General features: G+C 34.2%; 1 protein-coding gene across 1 annotated transcript in view; it reads right to left on the bottom strand.

The window, feature by feature from the left end:
* The window catches only part of Ush2a (usherin), a 640,266-nt gene that overhangs the window by 586,850 nt on the left and 35,178 nt on the right, over window positions 1-18,238 (bottom strand). The window lies entirely within an intron of this gene.

Genomic DNA, 18,238 nt, shown 5'->3' with positions numbered 1-18,238 from the left:
CAAGTGTAGGAGGCATTTAAAAGCTCAAAGAGACAATGTGAGAAAGAAACTTGACAATGCTGCATTATAGTTACGATGTCAAGGTGCTTACATAACAATAAGGAATACAGAAAGCAGCAAAAGAGAATCCAACCCATCTGTAAAGGCAATCACAAGAAACGTTCTCCACAGAAGCTGTAAAGGCCAAGAGGGAAAGACGTAAGTAAATGCCCTGCAAAGAAATGACTGCCAATCTGTATTACTCCATCCAGCAAAATCAAACAGATCAGTAAAAACCACCTAACATAAATATAAACTAATTTGCACTGCGGAAGGTAACTAAGGAAGTTTACAGGGCTGAGGTGGTGGTCCCAGTGGCAGAGTGCCCACCTAGGAAATTTACACATCTAAGAAAAAGTTAAACATATCCAGGAAAGTATGGAAAAAATAAATCTCGCTGACATAACATGTAAACCAACAAGAACTGGAAAAACAATTGAACATTGGAAAAACGTCAAAATCCTAGAAATTAATTCATAATTTTGAATTATAATCCACTATATGAACAGTCAGTGTCCTTCTATAAAAAGACAGAAATTGGTTGTCTGGGTTAAAGGAAAATACTACCTACAAATTACCTGCAGAAAAGCACCCCTGAAAGCAGAGGTATTTTCAGAATGAAAGTAAAAGGCTGGAAAATTATATTGCAAACAAATAAAATCTAGAAGCAAGCAAACAGATAAATTGATATATAATAAGGAAGACTTTAAGCCAAAAATTAGTCAGAAGAGAGAAAATTCACTTCACAATAGTCACAAAATATACCAATTATAGTGAAGTGCCACAGTATTCACCAGGTACTCTTGTATTTGGAATGTAGAAGCAGAAGGAGCATGAACAGCCTAGTATACAAAGGAGAAAGAACAGCAAAAGGAAGAGGAGAGGAGAACATAAGGTAGAGAAGGAGGAGAAAGGGGAAGGGAAATAGTAGTAGGAGGAGGAAAAATAATAGAAATGCACTGATGTTCATAAAACCAACAAGAATAGACATACAGGACAGGTTAAATCCTAATAGAATAATAGCCAATAACCCATTCATAACCATAGATTGGTTTTCTAGATGTGAAAAAAATCAACAAAGACCCGAGGTTGAAACTACACTATAGATGATGTAATCTTAGCCAATTCCTATAAAATACTGTATCAGATAACTGCAAAATGTGTATTCTTTTCAGTGGCTCATGGAACTTTCTCAATAACAGACTGTATTTCAGGCCATAAAACAAGTCTTAGTACACACAAAAATAAATAAACAAATGGAAAACACTTCTTAAATCTTGTCACAATTTAATGGGATGAAACAAGAAATCAAATGCAAGAGAAACTATAGAAAGTGTGTAAACACTTGGAGACTGAGCAATATGCTTATAAACAGTCAGTGAATACCTGGAGAAATCAGGGAGCAAGTTATTAAAATTCACAGAATCAAGTAAAAATAGAAACCAATGTATCAGAATCCGTGGGATATAGTACAAGCCGTTCTAAGAAGAAAGTTTATATGAGGGTCTACATTTAAAAAAATCAGAGAAATATCAGTAATACACTTATTGAGCACAGTCTTATAAAACATGCAAATGCCAAATGAGTAGAAGAAAAAGAATAAGAAAAAAAGTAAGGGAAAAAAGTCTAAAAATATTAAATAATCAATAAAACAAAGAGTTGATTCTTTGAAAAGATCAATAATCTTTATCTAAGCTAAGCATAATGAGGAAATAAAAGTCCCCAAATAATTGGACTGGAGACTAAAGAGCCAATACAAAACACATTTCTGAGATTATTATAGGTTGTAAAAATTATACTCCATGAATTAAAAATCAAGAAGAAATGGATACATTTCTATGATCTACCAAAATGGACCTGAAAAGATATTTTAAAATAAATAAGTAAAAACCCTAGCAAATCAATGAAAAGTAACTACTCTGATACAGTAATTTTAAGTCTATCCACAGAAAATCCCAGAACCAGATGGAATCAACCTCTAAATTTTTCCAGACCATTAAAAAGAGCTAACACAGTGATCCTTACAGTATTTGCCAAATTAGAAATGTAAAAAAATGCTTACAAACTCATTCTGTGAAGTGTAATAGGACCAATCCGGAATAAGGAAGATCAGCAGATTAGGAAAGGGTGACACAAGTAGGTAAGTGCAGGCTAATATGACCAAAGTACATTACAAGCCTGTATGAAAAGGTCACCATGGAACCCATTATTTCTTCAATGATATATATATATATATATATATATATATATATATATATATATATATATATATATATATATATATATATGTTTACTGAAAATATACAGTAATAATATCAATGCAGACCACAAAAGAAGTGATTATATATTTGTTAATGCTAAAATTAAAAATCCTATGCAAAATAACAAACCATAAATGTTAAAGGATTTTTTTTAAACCACATAATTAAAATCTTTGAATTGCAGACAATAACAGTATAACTCCCTCAAGGAACAGAAGATACAGAGTGGAAGTTTAACAAGGTATAGACTAGAACAATTTACAGAGGAGAAAACTTGAAAGCCAAATAAGCGTGTATTTTCAAATCTTTACTAGTTCTTACTGGAAATAAAACTACAACAAGGGAGTAATTTGGTTGGGGCAAGATTTGGCCAGAAATTAATGTCTGAAGGTATTTTGATAAGGACTCCGGCAAATGGACAGTTGGGGCAGACAGTAGTACAGGATGGCTGAAGCACTTTGGGGACCCTTTGATGTAGCAAAGTGGAATGTAAACAGGGCGAAGGAGCAGCTGGTGCCTCCTGGTGCCTTTTCCATGGAAATTCTCATGAATGGACACAAGGAAGACAGAAAATTCTAACTGCAGAATTCTATAAATTATAAAAACAAATAACCTCAAACTCTGAACTGTAGAATAAATAGTATGGTCCTTTACCCTAAAGCGAATATTTAGAGAACAGTTTAACTGATTAGATTTCATTTCTCAAAAAAAATTTTCTTATTAAAAGGAAAATTGAAAATATTCTCTCTGGTTTTATCTGGTTTGGTATAGATAGATAGATAGATAGATAGATAGATAGATAGATAGATAGAATGAATATATATTTATATAAATTTTAACAACATAAAGTATAGTTTATATTAATCAGATACATATTCAAATTTGTTCAGTTTGAAGCATTTAAAGCGTTCATTTGACCATTCCACTCTACAAAAAGTGCAGTTTCATATGACTCAGCCTACCAAAGACAAAGGGTGAACCAATAAAAGTGATACTCACAAGACAACATGTTGGAAATGAACTTTACAACTTGGGTGGAGGGAGTTAGGGGGAGAAAAGGGAGAGAAAAGCAAGGGAGGGGATAACAATGTTCAATGAGAAATGTTCTCATTACCTCATGTATGTAAATGTAACCCCTCCGTATATCACCTAAACAATAAAATTAATTTTAAAAAATACATGAGAATGATAAGATATACGTACATAACAGAAGAGTATATTCCTGAACCTTTAAAAATTGTTTCCAGGCAGGAGTTGCAATCCTAATATGGAATTTCAAATCTATAATTGTCTAAAACTGGAAGAAGAATCTATTTTAATGAATAGTAGGCTAAATGGAAATAGCAATGAGTCAAGATTAGCTTTGTCATCATAAACAAAAATGAATTGTATTAGAACTAGAATGTTTAACACAGATGCCATAAAAGTGAAGGATATATGTGAGAAAAAGAGAAATCGAAACATATCAAGTAGATACTTTCATATTTTATAGAGGACTAAAGATAGGCAGGTGCTGGTGGCTCACACCTATAATCCTAGCTATTCAGGAGGCTATGATCTGAGAATCACTGTTCAAAGCTAGCCTGGGCAGGAAAGTTCATGAGACTCTGATCTCCAATCAGCCACCAGGAAACTAGAAGTGGTGCTGTGGCTCAAATGGTATAGCGAGCACTTGCCTTGAGCTGAAGAGCTCAGGGACAGCCCCCAGGCCCAGAGTTCAAGCCCCACGACTGACAAAAAACAAAAAAGGCTGAAAGGTAATTCATAATTACTTTTTTTTAAGAAAAACACTCAAGAATAATTTTAAATAAAATTCTTTTTTTATGCTGGAAATATTTTTTAAATTTTTATTTATTTTTTATTGTGAAAATACTGTACAGAGGGGTTACAATTACATGGGCAAGATAAAGAGTACATTTCTTATCAAGCATTGTACCCTCCTCCTTTGTTTCCCCTTCCCATCCCTTCCCATCCTCCCCTCGTCCCCCCAAACCTCCCCGTTTTTGACATACTGACTTGTACTTCTCATTGTTGCAACAGGTCCACCTGTATCCCTATTTAAACGACTTGTTTTTCCCCCTCCCCTCCATTGTTTGAAATAACAAAGCTTTTAAGATAGCATTTTACAAAACAATCTCTCAGTGTGGTACAGTACTATAAAAAGCAAATTTGTATCCATTCAACCAAGACTTTGGTAATGGCCTTTCTTCATTTATTTTGGAACAAATTAAAAACAACAGATAAAAATCCACACCTATGAAGTATGACGGAACTTGGATGAGAAGCCAAAACACTTTATGTGTTACATTTTAGTTTCCATGAGAAAAAAGTTTCAAGCCAAAAAATGACCATGTTTTTTTTCTAGATTGGTTATTGTTAATATTTTCAGACATTAGTAGCAAGAGATAAGTACATTCTCTGGTTGTCACTGAATTACAAGATAGAAAAACTCCAAATGAGATGACAATTGCACTAACCCCCAAACAATGAGCATTCAGTACTCAGTCATTTGTAACTAAAAAATTGTTACATACCATTGTAAATTATATGCATTATCTTAAAAGTTTTGTGGATTTCAAGATATATTTCAGGAATCAGTAGTTGATATCGGTGAAAAGCTTTATTTTGAAAACTTACAGATGACTTTAAAATACACACATGTAATAACCCTCAGAAAACAGACTCAGGATGAGTACTTCCTCTAATATCTTTTGTTCTCCATAAAGGTACTCTTCTCCAATATCTGCACTAAAATCTTTTCTCTTTTTTTTCTTTTTACATAATCTCTTAGATTACCTACTACTACACTGAAAGTCTCTTTTTGTCATAATACCAGCATTTGAACTCAGAGCCTCAAGTCTCACTTTGCTTGCTTGCTCACATTTGGTGCTTTACCATGGGAACCAAGCCTCTAGCCCTGGAGAGACCATTCTTGATGGCTACCACACATTGTTTCCGGTTTCATAACTTCACAATCTCCATCATTCTCCACTTCTTGATATTTCAGAGAATCTAGAATTTTGGTCTTTCCCAAAATTTTAAATATCCTGATTTTTCTGCACCACAGAATTTCCACAGACACTTCTCTATTTCATTGACATTCCCCAACCTCCTATTTTCAGGACATAGTCTTCCTTTACAGCCTTTCCTTCAAGAATTTCACCTGCTTCTAGAAATTCAGAAACAACTTTTGTGAAAAATATTCTCATCTCCACATCATTATCTCTAAAGTCAATCCTCTAAACAATTTTCGGTCATAATGTTATTTTACTATTTCTACCAATCATACTAATTCAAATGAATAAAAATTTAACAGTATCCTCCTAAACTTCTTTCCTGTCATGCTTTTTCCCTCCCAATTTTCTTATTTCTACTTTTTGGTATATTTTTAAATCATCCCTCAGTCACAATGCCTGCTCACGTATTTATACATATTTTCCATTCTCATCTTACTTTTTCATAATATATTACTTCTGGAAAATTACTACAGAGTAAGACTGATTTAAGCCTAAAATATTTTATGCTAGCTTGCATTCTGCTCTGCAGATCCACCCATCCACTCATTTATCAAGAAAACATTTATTAATCTATTAACAAATACATTGATAACTAACACATTGAAAGCAATCTTCTGGTGCCTGGGAATGCAAAGCAAACTAAAATGATTCCTGCCCTCATAAAACTTATGCTCTAAATGGAAAAGTGAAATATACCACTTAGTTAGTTATATGTTAGTTATATAATACTATATAATATAATATAATAAGTAATATAATATAATAAGTAATATAATAAAGATTACAAGTGCCCATGGAGGCACAATGCGGACCAAAAGTAAGGAGCTGGGCTATGCCATTTCCAGTAGGGAGAGGGAAAAGGGACATTCAAGAAGGACTATTAACATGGACATCTGGGACTGGGAAGGTGGCTCAGTGGTAGAGTGCTTGCTTTGTATGCATGAGGCCCTGGGTTCAATTCCTCGGCAGCACATAAGCAGAAAAAGCCAGAAATGGCCCTGTGGCTCAAGTGGTATAGTGCTATCTTGAGCTGAAGAGCTGAGGGACAGCGCCCAGGCCCAGAGTTCAGACCCCACACCAACAAAAAGAAAAAAAAAAGACATCAGCAGATAAGGAAGTCAGCTTCACACATAGCAACTTACACATTGGTGGAATAGTCAGTGGAAGAAGGTCTCTCTATGGCACAAGTGTAACTCACATATTTAAGAAACAAGAACAGTCTGAGTAATGTAAAGAGAACAAGAGACTAAGAGCAAGAAATCAAGCCAGAGAAACACTGAAATCAGAAAGTGGCGGTCATGTAGATTGTTGTGGCTGCCATTCTGGTGAAATAGTAAAATATAGCATTTTGAGTTGTATTCAGCTCTCCTTGCTGTTTTAAGAACAAAATGGAGGGCCAACATAGAAGCTGATGCAATGACCCAGACTAGAATAGCCACCAAGACTTGGATTGGGATGTATGTAATAGAGAAGAAATCAAAACATCAATGGATTTGAGAATAGCACTAACAGTATTTTCCTGACACAAAGATACTGAATGTGAGAAAAATAGAATCGACATGCATGGCTCCAAACATTTTGCTTCATAGTATCATAAAAAAAATGAAATTGTCCTCACTTGAGATGGGAGAGACCAAGGGAAAGGTGGGTTGTGGTCTAAAAGTATTTTTTTTTGAGCTAATCACTACAGTTCCAAAAAAACAACCAAGTTTAATTTGGACATGTAAACATCCAAATGGAAATTTTTAAAACCTGCATTTTAGTAACTAAATTATATTTGGAAATCAAATCACTAAAGTCATAATATTTTAAGCTATAATACTGGAGATGGCTCTTTAAAAGAATTTGAGTATGTTTAGACTTACTTAGCAACTCAGCCTAGTCTTACTGCCTGGGATACCAATAGTAATAAGTCACATAAATGCAAGGAAGAGCAACCCTATCTATAATAAGCAATACTTAGTAATTACCAGGCAAGCCAGGAGATGAAGGAATCTCAGATGTTTAGTGAAGAAAGTAAACCAAAGAAGTGATCAACTCATGATGCTGATTAGTCAAATATGACAGGAACTTGAAAGGAGCTATGAGACTTATGATGTGAAGGTCAGTAGAAATTTAACAAACACACTTTTAAGACAGTGATGACCAAAAATCTGACTGTAGCCAGTGGAATTGGAAAAGAAGAACTTAAGACTCGTATTGGTGAAAATCGTTTGAGAGCATTTTTTTTTCTGAAAGAGAAGAAACAAGGAAATGAAACTGGCTAATAGAGAAAATCGAGATCAAGAAAAGTCTTTTTACAATGGAAAAATAATCTTGTCTTTAAACACTGGGTAGATATATAAAGTATGATTCAGTTCTAAGTCTTGTCAATAAGTGGATGTCAGGAAAGCCAAAGGAAACAACCAAAGTTAAAAGGCCAGAGATAAAAATAGGACTTACAAAAATTACCAGAAAAAAAAATCAGAGGAAGGAAGTCACAATAAGGTTAATTCCCTTTTACTAAAATAATCTTTACAGGCAATTAAAGAGTATCTTCCTTTCTTAGAAAGACAGAAAGTAGCCACAGCTGAGAGAATCTAGAAGGTTGCAAAGATAAACATAGACTGTGTCAAATAAAGAATAGCAGTTAATGTAATAACAGTCTGATTTCTACACCTGATTTAATTGAAAAGTTGCAAGAGCGCCTTGTTGTGATCAGCCTAACAACCAAAATAAGTCAGGTAATACAAGCAACTATTTTTTAAAGCCCATCAGAGACTTAAATTAAATTGAGAGCAAGGGCTGTTCTTCTACCTAAGAGAGTGGTACTAAATAGAGGAATCAATAAAGAAGCAAAAGGTAACCATATATAGCGTGGGAGGCCAGATTAGAATTCCAAAGGACTTGACCACACAATGAGTTTGTAAGTATTTTGATCTTATTCACAGATACTCCCAACCAGATCTAAATATTAACAAACTATAATAAAGCCCACACATATATTCAACTTCAAATTCATTGAGTACTGTTTCTTTCCTCTTCTCACCTCATTCTACATGACCAATGAGCCATTAGTGCCTTTATCCTGTAAGTAATCATAATTTGCTTCCATCCCTTGCATTTTTATATAAAATTTCTGTCATGTAATATAAGCATTTTAACACATGAGGAAAAGCAAGTAAGTATGGCCCATTAAAAAGAGAGGAGTTGATAGAAAGGGATAGAGGTATACTACAGATGATAACCTGGTATATCTATGGTAAAAATGAGTTTTTAAAAATCTTGTGAAAGAAGGAGAAAAATATGAATATATGTGATTAGATGATGAATCTCAGTAAACAGATGACATCTGCAAAAGGAATCACATAGAAATAGTGTAAATGAAAAGCATGATTTGGAAATAAATGATGTTCTAGATGGTTTTTACAGAAGCCTAGATGCAATAGTAAAAATCATCTATGAATTCAAGAAAGGTCAATAAATACTATCCAAGAAAGGTCAATAAATACTATCCAAACAGAAATACTAAGAGATTCCACCTCACTCCAGTTAGAATGGCTATACTCAAGAAATCTAATAACAACAGATGCTGGAGGGGATGTGGCCAAAAGGGAACTCTACTGCATTGTTGGTGGGAGTGCAAACTTGTTCGACCACTCTGAAAAGCAGTATGGAGGTCCCTCAAAAGACTACACATAGAGCTCCCCTATGACCCAGCAATCCCACTTTTGGGCATTTACCCTAATGAAAACAAACAAGGCCATATTAAAGCTACCAGCACAATCATGTTTATCGCCGCATTATTCACCATAGCTAAGGTATGGAACCAACCCAGATGTCCCTCAGTAGATGAATGGATCAAGAAAATGTGATCTCTCTCTCTCTCTCTCTCTCTCTCTCTCTCTCTCTCTCTCTCTCTCTCTCTCTCTCTCTCTCTCTCTCTCTCTCTCTCTCTCTCTCTCTCTCTCTCTCTCTCTCTCTCCATATATATATGAATTCTAAGCCTCCATCAGAAAAAATGACATTACCCCATTTGTTAGGAAATGGAAAAACTTGGAAACAAGTAGGCCCAAAGAAACATAGGTCCTATGGTTTCCCTTATTTTCAATAATTAGTATGTATCTAGGACAAGCAGAAAAGGTCAAAAGCTATATACATATGACCATATAACCTGATGCTAAGCGAAATGAATCCCAAGATAGGAATACAAGAGATTTTATCTTTGTTGCTGTTGTTTTTAATGCACTTATAATGTACTGTGTGAATTTTTTGTTTCTTGCATATGTTCTTCTCCCACAGTATAGCCCCTATTTTCACTGTTTTTGATTCTGGTGCACTGCATCTTGTATATACATTTTTCTGATTTGGGGAGAGGAAGGGAAATAACAAAACGCTGAAATAATGATATAGGTTGACCCATTGTACCAATAAGATGTACAAGACACTGTTGAAAATGAATTTTACAACTTCTGGTGGGGGGATGAGGGAGGAATTGAGTAGGTGGGGAGGAAAGGGATGGTAGGGGAAAAACAAAGGAGGGGGTAAAAATGCTCTATAGGAAATATACTCATTACCTTACTCATGTAACTGTAACCCCGCTGTACAGTATCTTTACAATAAATATATATTTAAAAAAGAAATACTAAGTGAAAAAATGAGTAGTGAAAACAAAATATAAAACTAAAATCATATAGACAAAATTCAGTTCTATAACATGTATATTTAATATCTTTGGATTAAAACAAAGAAAATGGAGAAGTAATATTGAGAGAGGCAGGCAGGCAAGCAGGATGGAAAGTAGGATGGAAGGAAGAGTGGAAGGAAAGATCAAAGAAAGGAAGGAAGGAAGGAAGGAAGAAAGGAAAGAAGGAAGGAAGGAAGGAAGGAAGGAAAGAAGGAAGGAAGGAAGAAGGGAAGGAAGGAGGGAAGGAGGGAGGGAGGGAAGTACAGAGGGAATGAAGGAGGAAAAGAAAGAAAGTAAGTAAGAAAGGAAGGAAGAAAGAAAGAAAGAAAGAAAGAAAGGAAGGAAGGAAGGAAGGAAGGAAGGAAGGAAGGAAGGAAGGAAGGAAGAAAGGAAGGAAGGAAGGAAAGAAGGTAAGAAGGAAGGAAGGAAAGAAGGTAAGAAGGAAGGAAGAAAGAAAAGTAAAGAAACAAGGAAGGGAAGGAAAAAGAGAAGATGTTGATCATTTATGACACTGTCTGCTTATGTAGTCCAGATGTGTCTCAATTTTACAATTCTCCTGCCTCAAGCTCCGCTAGTACTTACCATTATACCAGCTTGGGAAGACTTAATGACACAGTTACTAAATCACCAACAAACAACCATGTATTTGAGTGAAACTCCAGGAGAATAAACACAATAAAAAGGATCCCTAGATGTACCCTATTCAATCTAAAAATGATAAAAAGGAAATCTGAAAAGCAGCAGAAGGTAAACAGCATATAGTATACATAGGAATGATGATACGAATGATGGTTGTCTTCTCACCAGAAACAATGAAGATAAGAAGACAATGAAATACTTAAAGTTTTAAAAGATTGATAACCATGATCAATGTGGAGATGTGCACTCAATGAAAATATCCATCAAAAGTAAAGATAAATTTAAAAAATATTTGTAGAAGAGCTGAGAGAATGTGATGCACTGATGGCAGGACAAGGAATAGAAAAATAAATTCTTCAGATAAAAATAGCTAACCACAGGTAGAAGTCAGGGCTTTTTGTGAGGATTACCCAGATATCCCATCTTAAAAATCTATAGATATTTTACTAAATTGAGATGTTTCCCTTTATCATTTAACTTTAAGCCAAAACACAAAATATGGCTTATGACTATTGTTTAAAAATACTTATTTTTCACAAAGTCAATAAACTTAAGTAATACCTAATTTAATAATATTTATGACAGCAATATTTAATTGGATAGCTAACATGAATCAAGCATACATTATTTATAAGCTTTGCAATCATCCTGAAAATGTATGTACATAAAACACAGTTTACAAATGAGGAAACAAATTAGGAAATTGAATTGAGAAGTCAAAGCATTTGCCAAAGTCACTTGGCTCTTAGGAAGCAGAGCTAGGATTTTAAACTTAAATCTGTCTGATTCTATATCTCATACCTTACTTCTCAGGCTTTGATTATTATAGTCATATTTCAAACACAAAGTGAAAAACAAAAGGACTGGTTATATGACTTAATAGGTAGACTACTTGACTAGTATATAGGAGTCTTGGATTCAATCCCTAGTATATAGAATATAGAGAGTATATATAGATATGCTACTAGTATATAGTATATATAGTATATACTTAGTATATATGCTATATATAGTATACATACACTATATACAGAGGGAGAATTTATACATAGAAATTTTATACATATATTATATAAGTTTTACTTATCCCAATTATTCCTTATTTTAGATCTACTGTAAATATTTAATACATATTTTAGTTGTCTAATATAGTTTGGTAATTGTGTCTTGAAATTTGTTCTTGCACTAAATTCTTCATATATATTTTTACTTTGACAGTTTTCTAGGTTAGCCCAAACTCTTAGCAACATTTATTTGATCTCTCTTATATTTCTGCTCAAACTAAAAAATGATAAGCATTATGAGAATTTTGTATTCCCAGTTTATTAGTCAGATGTTTCCATACATTTCTTCTATTTTTTTGACATGGTATCAGGCTTACAGAAGTATGTTGATATTATAGAAATACTTTCATTTTCTTTTCATGATTCTACAGTTTCAAATATTAATTCATCCTATATTATTTAGTTTGGTTATGAGACATACATTTAACATCCTCTATTTTCATAACATAACTAATTGTCCTGAGAGTACTGATAGATAATCCTTAAGCAATGATCTGAAACAAATTTTGTCCTCATCCAGACTTTATATATATGTATATATACATATTCTTCCATTCCATTTGTCTATCTTCATTAACCAATTTCTTTACTTTTCTACTTTTTATTACTTAATTTCCAAAACATTTCTTAGAAAATAAAATGAAGCACAATCTAAGATGAACTGCAAAGAAATTTGTCTTTATATACCTAGTTGAATTTCAAAAGGTAGATCAGTAAGACACTGATAGAAACTAAAAATTGCATTTCAATTCCAGAATCAAGCACAAGCAAATTAATTATGATGCACACATAGCAGAAAACAGAGAAGGAAAAGTAAGTTAGAGGTAGCTTTACATATTTGTCCTTTTCATCCCTGGGTAAGCTTCATGTGACCAACCATCTGAAGAAAATGCACTGCATTTGAACATAGAATGTGAAATCTGCCATCTTTAATAGGAAGCAAAGGCTCTGTATTAACTTGTTTCAGAAATAGCTCTAAAATGCCTGTTCACTTGGTTCTGGAGTCTTAAATCCAAATTTGGAGGCCTAAGAATAGGTCACAGTTACTCCTCAGAGTGATTCTTTGGAGCTGTGTGACAGCCATTAGAACTCCAAAGGACCACACTGAAATAATTTTACACCTGGGAGAAAATACTGTAAGGGCAGTCTTGTCTTTCAGTTGTCAATATGGTCTAAGGTTCTTTTAGATGTAAAATCTGGTTTGATGAGAACAAGTTATCTCTTTAGGATGTATAGATGAGGGTCCAGTGAAAAGCAGTCAACTCATCTTCTGTGTAACTTCTTAAACAAGTCCTGCAGGAGCAGAGTGTGTTACTGAAATACTGTTTTTGTCTTAAGCATAACACTAACCAGAGGTAAAACTCAGAGAATCCATAGTAGCCAGCAGTCATGTGGAAAGCCATTATTTCCTGGATGTAGAAAAGAAGAACCAAGTTCAAGCTATCGGTTCTTCAACTGATAGGCTTGTGTCAGAGGCACTGACTGTTCAACCTGGCATTGCATGAGAACACCTTTAATTTAGCTCACAGGAATCTCTTGCTGAGATGGAACCATCTCAGCTGTGGTCAAAATGGAGGAAGACAGTGATTTAATTTTCCTGTTTTATTTTTAAAGCACGAAGAGAAAGAAAATGATTTATAATAAGTCTTCAGGAACATTCTGTACCTATCTCTTTTCTGATTAGAGAGGTGGCATGGAGCCTGGCTCATTAGGCAGAAGTAATGAGCCGGTCTATGTGCCATCTCTAATTAGAGAAAAGATACAGTAGATACAACCATACGTAGAAGTTGATAAAGATAAAAATTATTTTAGAATATCCTTTCCTCCCATAGCTGTTCAATTTCCAGAACATAGAAGAGGAACATTTAATAAAAATTAAATAATACTTGAAATCAAGTACTTTTCAAGTGATATGTTTTCTAATCACAAGTGAAAAAACTCATTCCCAGACAGCTTTAAAATAAATATAATCTTCAGATCGTAATGCCTTTGGCGGCATTAATTCAACATTTGGCATACTGAAGTAGAAAAGAAACACATGGTTTGAACCCTGCATCACAAAGTGGAAAAGTTTACAGCAGTATCAAATACTTAGTGTAATACTTAGCAGTACCAAATATTTAGTGTAATAAAGTACTGCTAAAAGTACTAGATGAGATTAAATATTGAAATAAGGCTTAAGATTTAATGCTTTAAAATTTTTGCTGGCAGAATAATTTATAAAATTTTTCAGCACACAAATGACTGAAAACCAAGTTTTTAAATACGTGGATACCTTAAGTTATTGCTTCCCTACATGTTTAGCTGGACCTAAAAGCATATTCAAATTAAAGTAACAAAGTCATTGATAATGATTTCCAGCTTTTCAAACCCATACAAAAATCATATGGAATGATTATCTTTATCTGATGGCTATGCAAATAAGAAAACAGACTCTGAAAGGAATTACTAATAATTGCCAATTTTGTTTTAGTTTGATTTGGTTCGTTTTTTGAGTCAGGATCTCATTACATGACACCATCTGGCTTCAAGGTAAATCTGTGTAGTCCAGGTTCCCCTCAATCACATGCTCTTTGCAACACAGTGCTGGAATCATTGGCACGAGCCACCATATCCAGTTCTAGTACCACTCACAGCACATTGAATATTGAGCAAGCAAGATATCCTAAATATACCTGTGTTTGTCATAATACCTTTAAGTATTATATATTAAAAATATTAGGTTAAAAACCAGAGATTTAAAGAGAGTAAATATTTTTGATCAAAGGAACATAACTAGATGGTATTGAGCCCCAACTTTGTTTGCTACCAGAGCTTGGAAATTTAACCACTTTTTAAACGCATGTTGAATACCCAATATACATATTCTATTAAACCTGACATGGGTTCACCTCTCTATATAGATGAAAAGTCTGAAAATTTTAATTTTAAAATAATAAAAAATAACAGATATCACTATGACAACATAAAATCCATGTCCATTTTGTGAATACCTTGAAACCTTTGAAACTTTTCAGTGACTGTTCTGCACCAATAATATGATTATAGTACTATTGAAAGAATCATGAGGAGGGGAAGGGGAAAAACAAGTCATTTAAATAAGGATACAGGTGGACCTGTTGCAACAATGAGAAGTACAAGTTGTCATGTCGAAAATGACCTTTACAACTTGGGGGGGGGGGGAGGATTGGGTGGGGGGGAGGATGGGAAGGGAAGGGAAGGGTAAACAAAGGAGGAGGCTACAATGCTTGATAAGAAATGTACTCACTATCTTGCCCATGTAATTGTAATCCCTCTGTACAGTATTTTCACAATAAAAAAAAAGAATCATGAATTTAGAAAAATAGTTGATCTTATTTTATGTGATAGAAACAAAATTAGAAAATAAAGTTGAAACATAATAAGTATCTGGACATTTTTTGCATAAAGGATTTTGCAGGTTGCACATTTCTGCAATCCGAGTGATTCAGGAAGCAAGGGAAGAAGGGTTGCAATCTGCGAGGTTGGCCCAGGCAAAACCATGGTACTGTTTCTAAAAAACACAAAAAGCAAAAAGACCGGTAGTGTGGCTCAAGTGATAAAGAACATGCCACTCCAGTCAAGGTCCTGAGTTCAAGTTCCAAAATCAGTCTACAAAAAAAAAAAAAAGACACCCAGTATAATTCCCAAGAATAAATTAAACAATAAGGCAAACTCCAGAACAATGAAAGAACCAAACACTGATGAGGACATGGAACAACAGAAACTCTAATTCATGATTGGTGGTAATGAAAGATGCTCTAGCCACTTTGAAATCAAAAAACTGTTGGCTAGACTAAGAAAAGAGAGATGCCTTAAATAAAATCAGAGATTAAAGTGGAGATATTACAACTATCATCACAGAAATGTAATAAAAACTTGATTTAATATAAAAGGACAAATATAAATATAAATCAGTATCTTACTATAAGCAAATGTATGCCAAAAATTGATTATCTAGAAGAAATGGACAAATTCCTAGACATACTAAACCAAGATTAAATAATAAATTAATAGTAAACCTAAGCAGGTCAATAAAAAATAACAAGTTGAATCAGTGATAAAATAATATCCCATCCAAGAAAATCTAACTGGAAAAATATCACATATGAATTCTGTTAAACATTTAAAGAACTAATACCATTGCCGGGCGCTGGTGGCTCACGCCTGTAATCCTAGTCAGGAGGCTGAGATCTGAGGATCGCGGTTCATAGCCAGCCCGGGCAGGAAAGACCGTGAGACTCCTATCTCTAATAAACCACCAGAAAACCAGAAGTGGCGCTGTAGCTCAAGTGGTAGAGTGCTCGCCTTGAGCTGAAGAGCTGAGGGACAGTGCCCAGGCCCAGAGTTCAAGCCCCACGACCAACAAAAAAAAAAAAAAAAAAAGAACTAATACCAAACACATTGACTTATTCCAATAGAAGCAGAAAACATTTCTTTCAAATACATTCTATTCACCAACATTTTTTTGATACCATAACCAGATAAAGACACAACTACAATCACAACTCAATTCAATTTGATGAGGCAAGATGCAAAAATCTTCAACACAAAACTAACAAATTGGATACAACAGTACACTAACAAGATCATTCACCATAATCAAGTGGGATTTATCAAGAAGATGCAAGGATAGTTTAATATATGCATATTAACAAATGTGATATGCTACATCAGAACAGAAGGAAAGAAAAAAGCCACCTGGTCCTTGAGATGTTAATAGAAGAAAGACACTAAGTTAAACTCAACATCCCTTCATTATTCAAATATTGAACACATTAGGCATATAAGAAACTTCCCTCTTCATACTAAGGTCATTCCGAACAAGCTAAGAGCTAACATCATGCTACAGGAAAGATCTGACAGGTATCTGTAATATCAAAAACAAGACTTCCCTCACTTCATTCAACACACTATGGGAAGGTCTCATAAGGAAATAATGCAAAGAAAACATAAAAGGACATACACATAGGAAAAGAACTGAAAAGGTTCCTGTTTACAGATGATCTTATAAATAGGAATAACCCCAACAAAGAACCTTCCAAATGCTATGAGTACTAAGAAATGAATTCAATCAAGTGGCAAAGTACAAAGTCAACATTAAAATCCAGTAGCACTGCCACATGCTAGCAGTGAATTATCTTAAATACAAACAAAGAATGTATGCTCATTTATAATAGCTACAAAAATACTTTGAAAATTTAGTGAAAATAAAAGGTTAAAATATATCTGCACTATTACAAAGCTTTGATTTAAAAAACTGAAGAGGAGTCAGAAAAGTGGATTGGAAAAAATCAATATTGATAAAATGACCATATTTTTAGTGATTTACAAGTTCAATACAGTCCCTACCAAAACATCTAGTGTATTCTTCACATAAATTATCATCATCATCATCATTACTATCATCATTATCATTATCATCACTATCATCATCATATTTGTATTCGGGTATTCAAGGGACTCATTAAAATACTAAAGATCTCCTGCAAATTAATAAGTAGACAAGCCAGGTAAAACACTTGAAAAAGAACTTCATACAAGCCATATCTATGTCGTAAATATGCATATGAGAAGATTTTTGCATCATTAATAATGCACCTGAATGGCAGACAACTATAACACAGTAAAGTGTTAAAAGAGCAAGAATTGTCCAGTGTTCCTGTTCAGGACATTCTTTTGGATAAACTAATTTAGAGATATTTTCAAAGATTAAGGACCGTACTCACTGCCTATTGGCACAGTAATTCATGAACACACAGAATTAATCTAACATGCAATAGCTCTAGTTTAACAATGCCCTGATGTTAAAATCTAAACAGGGAAAATATGTAGTCCCTATTTTTTTATACATTTCAAATTGTTCGGAATACAGAAATCTTTCATTTTAACCTGTCCTTAATGTAGTAGGTTTAATAGTGGCCCCCCAAAAATAGTGCACTAGGGATGTGTAACTGTGACCTTTCTAGGAAAACAGGGGTTTGTTTAGAGACACAATGAAGGATCATGAGATGGGTTCATCCTAACTCTGCCCAGAAGAAAACAAGGAAAATGAAGAAAACAAGGAAAATGATCCAGAGGTCACATGAAAAGAGAGCAGTACACCTCATGGGTGACACCTCTGGCAGGGTGTGCCCACGAGTTTGTTTGTGTGCTTTATCCAGGAGTAGAAGAGTAAAAACTCATCGTACAAATTGAAAAGTAAAGAAATGGCACTTGCAGACACGTGAACATTAACACTGTAGTAGATAGATCTTAAGTTGCTAATAGTTGAGAGAGAATTCATGATTATGCTCTGTCTGTTTGCAACTGATTTTCAGCAGCAGCCCTTTTACTGTAGATACATTTTTAAATAAAGAGATTTGCTATTTTTAAAGCAAATTAAATCATAGAGCAAAAGACGGGGGTAACTCAGCAGCCAGCCAAGCACAAGTAAAGTTCACCAGGAAGAGGAAGGAGGCATGAAGAGGATATCCCTCAGACTTTCTGGCAGATGTCAGCACTGACTGATGCTTATTTCAGAAATTTAGCCTC

The sequence above is a fragment of the Dipodomys merriami genome, unplaced genomic scaffold (genome assembly GCF_024711535.1).
Source record: "Dipodomys merriami isolate MVZ:Mamm:240054 unplaced genomic scaffold, mDipMer1.0.p SCAF_31, whole genome shotgun sequence".
Lineage (NCBI taxonomy): Eukaryota > Metazoa > Chordata > Mammalia > Rodentia > Heteromyidae > Dipodomys > Dipodomys merriami.
The sequence above is the reverse complement of the archived record's forward strand: the minus strand, read 5'-3'. Positions and strand labels throughout refer to the sequence as shown.